Here is a 16,510-nt window from a genome sequence, read left to right on the forward strand (position 1 = left end):
GAAAATGCTAGTTGACTGTCATTCTTGTTCGATGTTTTGGCTTCAATACTTGTGATTCACTGACCCTGTAAAAGAACAGAGATACGAAATTCAGACATTTATAAGGACCTTTGACAGTTTTATCTGCCTGTTAATATAGAGTTTCTAGACAGCAATAACATATTAAGAAATATCTCTATAAGAAATAGTTTTTGTGCTTTAATATTGTGTATCCATAAACTAAAGTTTTCAATAGGTAAGGCACTACAGTGGGGACAACAGTGAAAAGATGCCAGTAGTTTAATGATGGTTACACTCAGATATGACATTTGGAGTTTCCTATAACAAAGCACTACCTACACTTAGGAACCATAAGTAAGAGCAAATACCTGTGTGGGGACTCACATTGCTTTTCATGGTGAAAAAAAGCAAGAACCTGACATTCATAGCATTCATAGAAATACTGTATATACTGTATATTGGTGAAATTGTAATGTACGGTAATCATAATTTCATATAATTCCTGCAGAGAGTAGATCCCTTTTAAAGTAACCTCTATATCAGATTGACCAGAATGGGGTAAAGGCCATTTTCGGGTAAGTACAGACACAAAATAAACTTCTATGGGTGAGCCCAGGGGCAAGAATCTCATGGAAAAATTCACTGCAAGTCAGTTATTTAAGTGTGCATTACCATATTCTCAATTCAAAAACAACACAAGGACCTTATTAATTGCAAAATTGTTTATTCCTTAAGTCACTTCATCAGCTGTGTTTTATAGCTGCTTAAGACTGTATAATGAGTGAAAATGAGTTCTGGTTTAACAACAAAGCTTCCCTAGAAAATTTCTACACACATACCAAAATCAGGCAGGATCTTCCCTTCACTACCAACTGGTTCACTGTGACATTACAGAAAGCAACAGTATCCAAACTCCGAAAAAGTTTTGCTTTGCAATCTCATAACTAGTTAAATTGGTGCCATGGTTCTAGTGGACCCCTTGGAGTCAAAAGGATTGAATTACTAAAGGTAAATAAGTTGTTCACTTTGCAAAATAATTTTCCCTTAGCAAATGCTGAGAAAATATACTGCACAAGGAAAATTAAAAAAAAAGTATTTTGGCTTGCAAATGATTGAATGATGGAAGTCAGCAAAGCTTCTCCTCATTCAATAAGCTAACAATTATTAAAAAAAACCCTTGCAAAGTGAACAGCTTTTTATACTTCTATAAATCAATCCCTTATGCTCCATACACACGATGAGATTGTCGAACGAATGACCGTCTGTTTTTTATTTCTTTTTTTTGCATACTAGTCTCCATTTTGGAAATGAAGAGGTTACTAAAGTTACGAAAATTCTGGTATGACAGAATAAAATTTTAGAAGTGATGTCATGTATTGTATTGTATTTGTATTGTATTTTCAGATAAAGACCATACCGATTAAACGAAAATCATATGATTTAGTATGATTTATTTATTATTATTATTATAAATCCTGTATAATAATAATAAATAAAGTTTAGTATATGAAATATTTTTGCGTTTGTCCCTTCGGATAATGTAGGATGAACTGTCATGATCGGCTCTCGAAAGCTATGTACTAGTGATCAGATTATCGTACGATCACCTAGAAAGCGGTATTTTTTGTACAATTTTCTGATAATTTGTATGGGCCTTAAGGCTTGCAGCTACTGCTTTCTGCTTCAGTGATTAAAAACTGCCTGCATGTGGTGCTGCATAATAAATTATAATGACTTTTTAATATAATGGCTAGATGGGGAAATCTGAATAATAGGGGCGCGGGACTTTTTATCCATATTCATTTTTTTTCAAACATCAGTACAGCTTTATTTGTGTAATTGTAAAGTCAACATTAGTATTTTGTTGTGCTGTAGTAATTCTTTAACATTATTTGTTGACTGATATATTAGACCTCTTTTTAGGCAATAATCTAACATATCAGAAAATATCACATTATCATATGAGATAAATTACCCATTTAGAGTAGAGAACTTTATCTCTCACACAGACAGTCTACAGTGTTTGCATGTTTAATATATTTTGTGACCTCTAACATGAAACAATAAATTCCCTGATGAGATGGACAAATTGTATAGAATTCTATATGGATGATGGGGGTCTGGATCACAACATTAAACTAAATGATTATTTTATGACCCTAACAGGTCATGAAAGCTTTCCAGAATGGACAGCTGTGTTATTTTTTGTTGTGTCTTCATAGCATTTCTTTAAATTCATGTGTCTTGCTACCTCTAGTAAGATAAACTTTCCTTAATAAGATAAACAGGGTCATTTGTTTCAATTTACTCTCTAGGAAATTATATTAAAGGGACTGCATTTTAATAAGATACAACAAAAATATCACCACAAACACAGTAGAATTGAAAAGGTTGAAAATACCTGACTAATATAAATATAAGCCAAAATAGGGCTTGCAGTAAGGATATTATATAAAAATAAGTTAAATAGCTGAGTAAAATAAAATAACATAAACAAACTCCATTGTCACAAATTGTAGTATAGTCTTTTTTTATTCTCCATTTCATTTTTCAAAGACACAATATATTCCGAATCTCTTCATGAGTCGCTAAGTACACTTAAAGCCTATCTTCGATCATTGAAAATATTTTTGGGGAAATTGACTTTTATGTTGTTACACAATCTGTAGTGTAGTTAAAATCACACAAATGTATTCTTACAGAAGTTTAAAAACATTTTCACTTAACAGATTAAGGCAACTGTTAAAAGACAATGTCCTACACAGAATAACAAATTCCTAGCATATATACAATCATTAGTAAAATGTAAAAGGTTAGCTTCACGAAATAAGTAAATAGGCTGGGATTTTCAAGGTAGCTTAAAGGGGTTGTAAAGGCAGTGATTGTGAGCCCCTCTGCTAGGATAACATGTACTATATGTATTGCCCCGTACACACGGTCGGACATTGATCGGACATTCCAACAACAAAATCCATGGACTTTTTCCGACAGATGTTGGCTCAAACTTGTTTTGCATACACACGGTCGCACAAAGTTGTCGGGATTTCCGAATACCAAGAATGCGGTGACGTACACCACGTACGACGAGACTATAAAAGGGCAGTTCAGTACCAAGCGCGGCACCCTTTGGGCTCCTTTTACTAATCTCGTGTTAGTAAAAGTTTGGTGAGAGACAATTCGCGCTTTTTCTGCTGTTCAGTTTGTGCTTGTGGAATTGTATCTGGTCTTCAGTGCGTGCAGCGAGTTACCATTGACTTTGTTATTGTGTTTTTGTTCATTCGTTACTGATTTTCAGGTCGCTCTTTAATGGCCTTGCTGTTCTTCAATGCGTTCTGTTACTTCATTCTGACCAGCCGACCATTTTCTAGCCATGTTGCGTGTACGTACTCATCATAGAGTTCATGCTGTGCGGGGGCTTGGTGTTGGGGTCCTTACTTTGACACAAGCCCAGTCCATGAACAGGGTGAGGAGGAGTTCATGGACCAAGAATTGGTTGCTCCAGCATGAAAGTTCTGTCACATGCCTTTGCTCTGTGAGATCCGTGAGAATAATCCTAATGATTTCAGGAACTTTCTCCAGATGACGGATCCCGTATTTCACCGTTTGTTGGCTTTGGTGACCCCTTATATCAGCAGGCAGTATACCTGCATGAGGCAAGCCATCACTCTGGAGCAGAGGCTCGTCGCCACCCTGCGGTACTTGGTGATGGGAAGAAGCCTGCAGGACCTCAAGTTCTCGACAGGAATCTCCCCCAGGCTCTGGGGATCATTATCCCGAAGACCTGTTCTGCCATCATCCAGGTCCTGCAGAAGGAGTATATTAAGGTAAGATTTTTATCCTTTAACATCACTTTTTTTGTATTTAATGTTTGCTAATGTATTGTATTTCTTTCCTCATTCCCTAATTACCATGATTGTAATATGATGTGAATGCCCCTTTGTCCTCATGCATGCTGTATTTTTATTTTAATATTTTTTGGTCCTTCATACATATTTGCCTTCACTTACCTCCCCAGTAGGGATGAGCTGAACACCCCCCGGTTCGGTTTGCACCAGAACCTGCGAACGGACCGAAAATTCGCATGAACGTTAGAACCCCATTGACGTCTATGGGACTCAAACGTTTGAAATCAAAAGTGCGCATTTTAAAGGCTAATTTTCATGGTATTGTCCTAAAAAGGGTTTGGGGACCCGGGTCCTGCCCCAGGGAACATGTATCAATGCAAAAAAAACTTTTAAAAGCGGCCATTTTTTTGGGAGCAGTGATTTTAATGATGCTTAAAGTAAAAAAAAGTGAAATATTCCTTTAAGTATCGTACCTGGGGGGTGTCTATAGTATGCCTGTAAAGTGGCGCGTGTCTCCCATGCTTAGAACAGTCCCTGCACAAAATTACATTTTTAAAGGAAAAAGAAATTTAAAACGGCTTGCGGCTTTAATGTAATGTCGGGTCCTGGCAATATGGATGAAAATCAGTGAGACAAACGACATGGGTACCCCCCAGTCCATTACCAGGCCCTTTGGGTCTTGTATGGATATTAAGGGGAACCCCGCACCCAAATTAAAAAAGGAAAGGTGTGGGGCCCCCAGGCCCTATATACTCTGAACAGCAGTATACAGGCGGTACAAACAAGACAGGGACTGTAGGTTTGTTGTTAAGTAGAATCTATTTGTAATTTTGAACTGGTACATTTTTAAAGTGTAGCTCCAGCCAAAAAATCTGTTTTTAAGCTTTATGGAAAACATAGGGAAGGGGTATCACCCCTGTGACATTTGTTTTCCTGTCTGTGCTCCTCTTCAGAAGATTTCACCTCACTTTTTGTCCCAATGACAAATGTTTTTTGAAAATTTGGGTTTTTAGTGAAACAAGGATTGGTGATAAAGCATCAGTGGAAAGGAGAAAATTTTTCCCATATTAACTCTTATGCCCCGTACACACGGTCGGACTTTGTTCGGACATTCCGACAACAAAATCCTAGGATTTTTTCCGACGGATGTTGGCTCAAACTTGTTTTGCCTACACACGGTCGCACAAAGTTGTCGGAATTTCCGATCGACAACCACGCGGTCACATACACCACGTACGACGAGACTAGAAAAGGCCGGTTCAGAACCAAGCGCGGCACCCTTTGGGCTCCTTTTGCTAATCTCGTGTTAGTAAAAGTTTGGTGAGAGACGATTTGCGCTTTTTCAGACTCGTGGCTTTCAGATCGTTTTCTGCCGTTCAGTTTGTGCTTGTGGGCTTGTATTTGCTCTTCAGTGCGTGCAGTCAGTTCGTATCGGAGTTTTCTGTGCGATCTTGTCCGCTCGTTGCTGTTTTTCAGGTCGCTCTTCACAGGCCTTGCTGTTCTTCAGTGCGTTCTGTTACTTCATTCTGAGCAGCCGACCGTTTTCTAGCCATGTTTCGTATGCGTACTCCTCGTACAGTTCGTGCTGTGCGGGGGCTTGGTGTTGGGGTCCTGACCTTGACACAAGTCCAGTCCATGAACAGGGCGAGGAGGAGTTCATGGACCAAGAATTGGTTGCTTCAGCGTGACCAGTTCTGTCATATGCCTTTGCTCCGTGAGATCCGTGAGAATAATCCTGGTGATTTCAGGAATTTTCTCAGGATGACTGACCCCGTATTTCACCGTTTGTTGGCTTCGCTGACCCCCTATATCAGCAGGCAGGATACCTGCATGAGGCAAGCCATCACTCCGGAGCAGAGGTTGGTCGCTACCCTGCGGTATTTGGCGACAGGGAGAAGCCTGCAGGACCTCAAGTTCTCGACAGGCATCTCCCCCCAGGCTCTTCTTTGTGGACATTTACTGCTTGTGTTTGTTTTAGCTGACCCTGACAGAAATGTGTGGAGTCCAGAAAATGTCGTGATTGTGTAACCTTATACAAAGCACTGTTGGCTGTTATTTACTAAATGCAAAGACACTTTTCACTACAAGTGCACTTGCAACTGCACTGAAACTGCACTTGTAGTGCAAAGTGGATTTGCCCTTAGGAAATTACCCCCATTTTCTCATCAAACAACAATTACATCACCCCAAAAGTGTTGTAGCGTTGAGACAATAATCCACACATTCTTGATGAACAATCTTTTTAATACCAGCACAATCACATGTGCATTTACCAAAGGTTTTTCTGACAAACCAACATGTTTGTTGTATACCAATTTTTGTGGTGTCATTATCCAAAATCAAAATGTGCATTTTATAGAAAACAGGCCTGTGTAAAACCCACAAGAAAGACACAAATCTTGATCTTACAAAGTTCACATTTGGTAGAACTTGAAGGCAATATCAGACATGAGTATTTAGGAACTGTGTTTGATATTGCGTTCAGATGGGGGGAAATCACCCCTGGAAAAGCCAAATTTGGAAGATGCACACAAATTTCCCAATGTCAACATGTGCTATCTGCCATCACGGGGGATCAAGGGACGTGTTTTGGGGGAGAAAGCCCTTCCTCACCATTACTTTATTATTGAGGAAGGGGTTGCACCCCCAAAACGCGTCCATTGATCTCCAGTGATGGCAGATAGCACATGTTGGCACACTGTGTGCATCCTCCAAATTTAGTTTTGGGAAAAATCACAAAAACATTTCGCACATTGTAGCAGACAAAAGAAGAAAGTGATTTTGAGGGGCTTTAAACTCGCCCCAAAACATCAATGATGTTTTTATATTTTGGAATAACATCATTGATGTTTGGCTTGATGTTTTCCAATTGTAAATTACACCCCATGATCTCCCCGATCACGATCTGGGCACTTTCTGATGTGAAAGGATCTTCATCCACAACCTCACGATCACCTAAAAAGAGAGGAAACCCAAAATAAATTAGTTCTCAAAAAAATGCCGCCATCCATCTCTTATCTGAGCCTGTGGTTGCAGACACTCACCTGTTGTGGTGACTAGTTCCACCACGTCTTCATCCTCCTGCTCATCTTGTGTTGGGGGGATTTCCCCTTCTTCCAGAGGGGGGGGGGGCTCTGGTCTCCTCGGATGAGGGGTGTCCTCCGAGTCTTTTCTCCCCTATGTAAAACAAAAATGGTATAATTAGCACACAGATATTTGATGGCAGAACTCTAAAGATGAAACATTGTTTGGAAGTGGGGTACAATTGTCTATTTTAGCAGAGTTCCAAGATGTAGCTTTTTTAGTGTCCTTTGTCAAGCTGCAATACTTTACCTGTTTTGTACAAGCTTCACAGATGGAGACCCCCCTATAGTATACACTGGAGCACCTGTGTGGCCCCCTAATAAAAAGGGTGTTCTGGGGTCCCACACTAGTGCTCCAGTGTCCAGATGTGAAAACAGCTGCTCAGTGTCCTCTCCTTACACACAATCTAGTTTGCATTTCATTCTAGTAACAAAGCCATCTACACAACCCAATTCTTTGAAGACAAGTATAGGGCCTCAAAATGGTGGCCAAATGCATATGGGCTAAACAATGGTATTTTATAGTCCGGAAAAAAAATGTGTGATCCGAACGAATAATGTGCCCATGAACATGAAAGTTGCCATTTTAAACTGTACAACAGTTCCTAAAAGCACATGGAGCAGCACGAACGTAATAAACACAAGAACAATAGGAACACAGCACAACTACTTACTTTTTTGCAGCACTCTCCGGATCTTTCTGTACTGCTCATGTTCTCGTAATTTCAGGTCTGACCACCGCTTCCTGAGCTGATCTTTCGATCGTCGTACCCTGAATTTCCGGTGCAGACTCCTGACCACTTTCGCCATGATCTTGGCCTTTCGGACATTGTGGTTGGGGTAAGGCCCATACTTTCCATCATAGTCGGCCTTCTTCAGGATGTCCACCATTTCCAACATCTCCCCAAAGGACATATTTGAGTCCTTTAATCTCCTTCTGGATCGGGACGTTTCAGGCTCCGGCCTTTCCTCCTCCTCCTCCTCCTCGTTGCTGTAATTAGCACGATCCTGCTGTCTATCCGCCATGTGCTCTTCCTCCACTGCGCCGAACAAAAAGGGGCGGGGAATAGAATAGAAAGAACGTCAGGGGCGGGCGGAGTTATACGCATGCGCAGTGTGTATAAATCGTAACGCGCGCGTCTTACGTACGATCTGTGAGCGGAGGAAGGAGCATCGGAGACGCCGATCGTGCTAACGAAGGTAGGATCTAAACTTGGGCCTATACTGCTTCGAAATTGAAGCCTATATTGTAACAAGATTAGGGGAGTTTGGCCTGACATTAGGGTTTGTCTTGTGTTGTGTCTTGCAGAGAAAATGGATGGGTTCAACGACCACAATTTCCTGCCCCTGTTTATTGACAAGTACAGAGAGCTGCCCTGTCTGTGGCAGGTCAGACACCCCCACTATAATCACAAACAGAAGAGGCAGGCAGCGCTGGAGAAACTGCTGGAGTTGGTGAAGCCGGTGGTCCCCACAGCAACCATCCCTTATTTAAAAGCTAAAATTGGTGGCCTGAGGAGCACTTATCTTAGGGAGCGCAAGAAGGTCACAGATTCCCAGAGGTCCGGAGCTGCAGCAGATGACGTTTATGTCCCCAGGCTGTGGTACTATGAGAGACTGCGATTTCTGTCAGACCACACTGAAGTCAGGGAATCCCTCTCTACTCTTCCTTCCACGCTTCCTTCCACACCAGCTGAGGCTTCTGATGTCCAACCTAGGCCTTCCAGCCAGGAAGAAGTGGAGGAGCCAGGCTGGAGTCAGGTATAGCATTCTTCTACAGATTTCTGGGCAATAAATAAATGATGTTTACTAGATGTTATTATTGATCACTAATTGCTGCTTGAAAGTGTTTTACATATCAATACACAGTAGTGGGCACCCAAAATTGGGACAAGAATGCAAAATGCTGGGCTCAGAAGGATAGTCTGTTATATTTGTTAACATTGAATTTGCAGCAGTCAGGAGGTGAAAATTGTTTGTGATTGATGAAAACAATACTAAAACTATGTCCCTTTTTCATACACAGGAAGACCTCAGCCAGGAGGAGGCTGTGGAATGTGGCAGTCAGGAGGAGGCGGGGATTAGTGGCAGCCAGGAGGAGGCGGGGCTAAGTGGCAGCCAAGAGAAGCCAGGGACAAGTCGCAGCCTGACTGAGTCTCAGGTCCCTCCCCTCCGCCTGCCATATAAAAGGGCCAGGAAGGCCACTCCCAGTCCTGTGCAGGATTCAGCGTAAAGGCTGATCCAGGAGGCTTCGGCGTCCCTCAGAGCCTTCCCCAGTCCTGAAGAGGCCTTTGCCTGCATGGCTGCCACCAAATTGCAGGGCATGCAGGAGGGCCAACGCAAGATTTCTGAGGACCTGATTTATAAAGTCCTCCGTAAGGGGGAGAGTGGGGAACTGACACCCAAGACGGATGTCATTGAGATGGACCATCCTCCTCCTCCTCCTCCTCCTCCTCCTGCTGCCACAACTCCACCACCACAGCCAAAGGCTGGAAGGAAGCGTGGAAGGAAGACCAAAGAGTGATTGCCCTGGGTTCAGTCTGGTCTGACAGAAGATGCAGTCTCTCGTATGACCACAGCCTGGGGACACAGATGTCATCTGCTGCTTTCCGGATCTCTGGGACTTCTGGACCACACTGCCCTCCCTTAGATATGGACTCCTCAGGCCACCAATTTTGCTTTTAAATAATTGATGTCTGCCCTGGGAGTCCAAGGCTTCGCCCACTTCTGCAGTTTCTCCAGCGTTGCCTCCCTCTTTGTTTATAGTTGTGACCCCTTAATAAAATATTTTTAGGTAAATTCTACTCTCCTGTGTGTGTTTTCATCCAAAAAGGACAGTTTGTTGGTGAGTATTCAGGTACATTTCTAAAGTACAATGTGAAATTAACAAGGGACAACAACACCAAACAATCTCCTCCTACAGATTAAATAGAACAACATATCAATGGTGTTGTGGGAACTTGTCACAAAAAACACACAAACATTTTCGGGAGTACAAATCAAAATCACCAAAAAAAAATAAAAAAATAAAAAGAGAAACACAAAAAAAGATTCTACATTAAAGTAAAAAAAAAAAAAAAAAAAAAATATGTTGTCAGATGTGAGAAATCAAAATATATTGAGGGAATCCCGATAAATAGTAACGAAAAAAGTTTGTGAGAAGTGTGTGTGAATATGAGCATCAAAGCGACTTAATTCTTGTCACATTATAAAGAAGAAGAGAGTGCGCTGTATTAAACCATTTTGAACATTGCAGCGTGACGAAAGTGCTTTATCCATTACGAACGCTAAGTTTACCAGAACGAGCTGTCCCGTGTCGGAATTTCTTCTGAGCATGCGTGGCACTTTGTGCGTCGGAACAGGCCACACACGGTCGGAATTGACGCGATCGGATTTTGTTGTCGGAAAATTTTATCTCCTGCTGTCCAACTTTGTGTGTCGGAAAATCCAATGGAAAATGTCCGATGGCGCCCACACACGGTCGGAATTTCCGACAACACGCTCCGATCGGACATTGTCCATCAGAAAATCTGACCGTGTGTACGGGGCATTACAGGAGAGAATTTCCCTTCCTAGGGGTAGATTTCATCTCACTTCCTGTTGTCTCCTTCCGTTTGCAAGTAGGAGTCGTTTGTAAGTTGGATGTTTGAAAGTAGGGGCCTGCCCTATATACTCAGCAGAAATTTGGGCCTTAGGTGTTGTTGTGGCCTCAACACTGTAAGCCCTCACAGGGCCCTGCTGTGAAATATTAGATCAAGAATTGTAATTACTTTCCCCTGTTGAACAGGGCTGGGGCTGCGGACTAAAAAATTGTCTGAACACATCGGTCAGATGGCCACCTTCTCCACCGCTCCTTCTTTGACTAACCGAAGCCTCAGCAACACGTTGTCCAGAAACAGGAGTTTGTAACCTCCCAGTCTCTGGGAAAGTGTTGCACAGACCTTTCTGCAAGGCCTCCCGAAGATGTCTCATCCTCTGTTCCCTCTGCGACGGCAAGATAAGGTCCGCAACCTTACCCTTGTAACGTGGATCAAGGAGGATTGCCAGCCAGTATTGGTCCTTCTCCTTAATACCACGAATATGAGGATCCTTACGCAGGCTTTGCAGGATCAGGGAGGCCATGCAGCGTAGGTTTGCTGAGGCATTCGGTCCAGAGTCCTCTGGATCACTAAGGACGACATGGTCTGCAGCCACCTCCTCCCAGCCACGTACAAGTCCATGTGTTTCTTTGGACTGATCCCTTAAAGACTGATGCTGAGTGCCAGGCTCCACCCCCATACTGACACAATCCTCCTCCTCCTCTTCCTGTGTGATCGGCTGGCACACAGGAACACTGTCTGGATAAAGGGGTCCTTGAGAGCTAAGGAAGTCCTCCTCTTCCTGCCTCTGTTCTGCCTCAAGTGCCCTGTCCATTATTCCACGCAGCGTGTGCTCCAACAGGTGGACAAGGGGGACAGTGTCACTGATGCATGCACTGTCACTGTTCACCATCCTCGTGGCCTTCTCAAATGGTGACAAAACCGTGCATGCATCCCTGATCATGGCCCACTGGCGTGGGGAAAAAAACCAAGCTCCCCTGACCCTGTCCTGGTGCCATAGTCACACAGGTACTCATTGATGGCCCTCTGCGGCGTGTGCAGCCGCTGCAGCATGGCCAACGTTGAGTTCCACTTGGTGGGCATGTCACAGATTAGGAGGTTCTTGGGTAGGTTAAATTCCTTTTGGAGGTCTGCCAGCCGAGCACTGGCATTTAAATGACCGGCGGAAATGCACACAGACTTTCCTGGCCTGCCTCAGGACATCCTGTAAGCCTGGGTACCTGCCCAAGAACCGCTGCACCACCAAGTTAAGGACGTGAGCCAAACAGGGCACATGGGTCAGTTTTCCCTGTCGGAGGGCGGAGAGGAGGTTGGTGCCATTGTCGCAAACCACCATTCCTGCCTTAAGTTGGCGTGGCATCAACCACCTCTGAACCTGCCCCAGTGTGGCTCCTGTCCCCCAAGCACACCAGCTCAAGCACCGCACGGCATCTTTTGCCCTTTGTACTTGCATAGCCCCTTTAATGCCTACAGAGCACCGCTGGTTCTGAGGACAAAGTACAGGAAGAGGCCATGGAGGAAGAAGAAAAGGAGGGGATGGAGGAGAGAGATGTGTCACAATCATTAGTAGTGGCATTTTGGAGGCGTGGTGGCGGAACAACCTCCAACACTACTGCACCTTGTCCTGTATCCTTCCCAGCTGCCAGCAGAGTCATCCAATGCGCAGTGAACCTTAGGTAACGTCCCTGTCCATGCCTGCTGGACCATGAGTCAGCGGTAATATGCACCTTACCGCTGACCGCCCTGTCCAGCGAGGCATGGACATTGCCTTCCACATGCCGGTAGAGAGCCGGAATCGCCTTCCGTGAGAAAAAGTGGCGTTTGGGTACCTACCACTGAGGAACCGCACATTCCACAAACTCATGGAAGGGGGCAGAGTCTACCAACTGAAAAGGTAGCAGTTGAAGTAGTAGGAATTTTGCCAAGCTAGCATTCAACCATTGGGGATGTGGATGGCTGGGAGCGAACTTCTTTCAGCGGTGCAGCAGCTGGGGCAGGGAAATTTGCCTGGTACAATCTGGCGTCTGTGTACCGAAAGCAGATTGCCCACAAGTACTTGGCTGTAACAAACCTAATTCTACACCTTCATTCCTCTAAGTGCAGATCTCAGAGAGGACTGAAGGTATAGTGGGATTGGAGATCTCAGCTGATGAGGAGCAAGGAGAGGTCCTCTTTGTTCTTTGGTGTGGGTCTTTTAGATACGCTTGCCAACGAACTGCATGGCAGGTCAACATATGTCTGGTCAGGCATGTGGTGCCCAAGTGGGAGATGTTTTGGCCACGCGAGATACGCTTGAGACATATGTTGCAAATAGCAGTGGTGCGATCTGATGCACTCGTCTCAAAAAAGCCCACACCATAGAACTTTTGGAATAATGCGCAGAGACAGCAGCGCCCTGCACATGCGGAGCTTTGCGGTGTGATTCAGTCAGTGTGCTGCCCTTAGGCTGGCCCCTGGAGGGCATCCTGCCTCATTGGTGATATGCCTCCTCCTCTCTCCTATCAGGCAGCCACATTGAGTCAGTGACCTCATCATCCCCTCCCTCCTCATTACTGGAGCAAACCTGGCAGTATGTTATAGCAGGGGGAGCATGACTGCCAGATTGCTGTCCTTCTTGGGCACCCCCTCTGTCCATGCTCACGTTACTGCTTTCATCTAGCTCAGTATCATCATCAGCGCCTTCTAAACGCTGGGCATCCTCCTGGAGCATGTACCCAACTCTGTGGTCAAACAGTTCGAGGGACTCCTCAGGAGGACATGGTGGGGCTAGGGAAGGAGTCATTGATGCCATTGAGCCGAGGGAAGAGGCCACGTTGGCAGCTGTTTTGCCAGACAAAGTACCCTAAGCATGGGTGAGAGAGGATGAGGAGGATGAGGACGGCTTGGTCATCCTCTCGACCAAGTCTTCCGCATGTTGCGGCTCAATATGACCAGCTGCCGAAAAAAAGGCCAAGCGTGTCCCATGGCCACGTGCTGATGAGGATGCACCGTCTCCACGACCAGCACTGTTACCTCCAGACACAGAGCCTGCTTGCCCTCTTTTATTGGCTTGTGACTGTCTGCCTCACCTTGTTGGCCTTCCAGACATACTAATGGCCTGTAGCTGCACTAAGCTGGGCTATATATATATATATATATATATATATATATATATACTGATACTGCAGCTAGCAAAATCAACTGCCTGCCTGTAGTATGAGAACACCACCAACCTTCTACAGGTAGCTTTAGCTGAACACTGTGCAGAGGTCACACTACACTAACGTGTAAATAATTTAGCTGCCTGCGGTAGTGATAAAATCAGGAAAACACCACCAACCTTCTACAGGTAGCATTAGCTGAACACTGTGCAGAGGTCGCACTACACTAACTTGTAGCTTATTTAGCTGCCTGCGGTAGTGATAGGATCAGGAAAACACCACCAACCTTCTACATGTAGCTTTAGCTGAGCACTGTGCAGAGCTCGCAAAAAACTAACTTGTAGCTTATTTAGCTGCCTTTGGTAGTGATAGGATCAGAAAAACACCACCAACCTTCTACAGGTAGCTTTAGCTGAACACTGTGCAGAGGTCGCACTACACTAACGTGTAAATAATTTAGCTGCCTGCGGTAGTGATAGGATCAGGAAAACACCACAAACCTTCTACAGGTAGCTTTAGCTGAACACTGTGCAGAGTTTGCACTACACTGACTTGTAGCTTTAGCTGAACACTGTTCAGAGGAAGCACTACACTAACTTGTAGCTTTAGCTGAACACTGTGCAGAGGTTGCACTACACTAACTTGTAGCTTTAGCTGTACACTGTGTGGAGGATGCACTACACTAACTTGTAGATTTAGCTGAACACTGTGCAGAGGTCGAACCACACTAACTTGTAGTTTTAGCTGAACACTGTGAGGAGGACACACTACACTAACTTGTAGCTTTAGCTGAACACTGTGCACTACACTAACTTGTAGCTTTAGCTGAATACTGTTCAGAGGACGCACTACAATAACTTGTAGCTTTAGCTGAACACTGTGCAGAGGTCACACTAAACTAACTTGTAGCTTTAACTGAACACTGTGAGGAGGACGCACTACACTAACTTGTAGCTTTAGCTGAACACTGTGCAGACGTCACACTAAACTAACTTGTAGCTTTAGCTGAACACTGTGAGGAGGATGCACTACACTAACTTGTAGCTTTAGCTGAACACTATGCAGAGGTCACACTACACTAACTTGTAGTTTTAGCTGAACACTGTGAGGAGGACACACTACACTAACTGTAAATAGTCTAGCTGCCTGACTGTGGTACTAATAGGATCAAAAGAACACCAGCAATTTTCTTCAGGTAGCTGTAAATACTGTAACAACACAAGCCTGCCTGTCAGTAGGAAGATAATAACAGGAACGGATCTAGCTAAACTGAATACAGTGTATGTATATATATATATATATATATATATATATATATATATATATATAAAACACCTGGGATGCATATATATATACAAAATACACTGTAAGTGCAGCTAACTGACTGACTGTCCTGCCTAATCTATCTAACTTAAATCAAATGACACTGTCTGTCTCTCTCTCTCTCTCTATGAACGCCGGAACACACTACACAGGGCCACCGTGCAGGTGGCCTTATATAGTGTGTGGCGTGTACTAAATCCCCTGAGCCATAATTGGCCAAAGCCTCCTTGGCTTTGGCCAATTACGGCTCTCTGTTCAGACGGCGCTGTGATTGGCCAAGCATGCGGTTCATAGTGCATGCTTGGCCAATCATCAGCCAGCAATGCACTGCGATGCTGCAGTGAATTATGGGCTGTGATGCGCCACACAAATTTGGCGCGAACGGCCCATATCGTTCGCAATTCGGCGAACGGGCGAACAGATGATGTTCGAGTCGAACATGGGTTCGACTCGAACATGAAGCTCATCCCTAGTAGCAGTTTTGATGGGGCAGTTTTGACAGTGGCAGTTTTGAAGGTGGCAATATGATGGGGCAGTTATGACTGTGGCAATATGATGGGGCAATTTTGATGGGGGCAGTTTTGATGAGGGCCTTTTTGATGGGGCAAAATGATGGGGGCAGTTTTGATGGGAGCAATACGATGGAGCAGTTTTGATGGGGCAAATTTGATGGGGGCCATTTTGATGGGGAAATAAAATTTGGAAGTTTTGATGTATAAAATTCTTCACATTTCCCAGTGAAACGCACAGCCAACTTCTTTTTTAAATCGCTGACATGCTCACATTTTTAAGTTTATCAACATAAATTTTATACTGATACGTTCACAAAGGCCGTGTGTCTCTAACAGTGAAGTCAATGTTTCCATAGCATGTACTGTTGTGTATTTATTAAGGCTTGTTTGAAGGGTTCTCTCATACTGTCTCAGGCAACTAGCAGATAGGGAGATGCTATTCAGCATTTCCACGCATTTTCCCCAGAAATGCATTTAGTTAGTGGGATTGCTTCAGAAGTCCCACTATTGTTATTCGTTTTTATTTATTTTATTTTTAATTTTTATTTTATTCCGTACGTTTTTTGGCTCTGCATAACTTCTGCATACTTTCAGCTAGTAAAACCATTCAACTTTTAAAATGTTCAGCTCTTTCATCTAATGTTGGGACTTCTTTTTTTTTCTACTATTTATATTTTTTAAAATATTAAGCTTTTTAACATTTTTTTTAACATTGAAGTCAATGAGTGCATCCTTCAAATCCTTAAAATCTTCTTCCGCTCCCAAAAGTTTAAGCTCCTTCATACTTTCACCTACAGACACCAAACAAACTTTAAAATGTTCACAAAATATTCAGCTATCTGGCTATATCTTTTCAGTTTGATATCTTTTACAGTTTTTGTGAAAAAGTTGTTTGTTTTGTGATCATTTCAGGAAATGTTATTGAATAAACAGTGTATACTGGGCTGCTTTTGTTTCCATGGTTACCAAAGCTTCATACACACAGTGATGGGCAGTGGGGGAGGTGGC

Source organism: Aquarana catesbeiana, linkage group LG06, assembly GCF_042186555.1.
Source record: "Aquarana catesbeiana isolate 2022-GZ linkage group LG06, ASM4218655v1, whole genome shotgun sequence".
Lineage (NCBI taxonomy): Eukaryota > Metazoa > Chordata > Amphibia > Anura > Ranidae > Aquarana > Aquarana catesbeiana.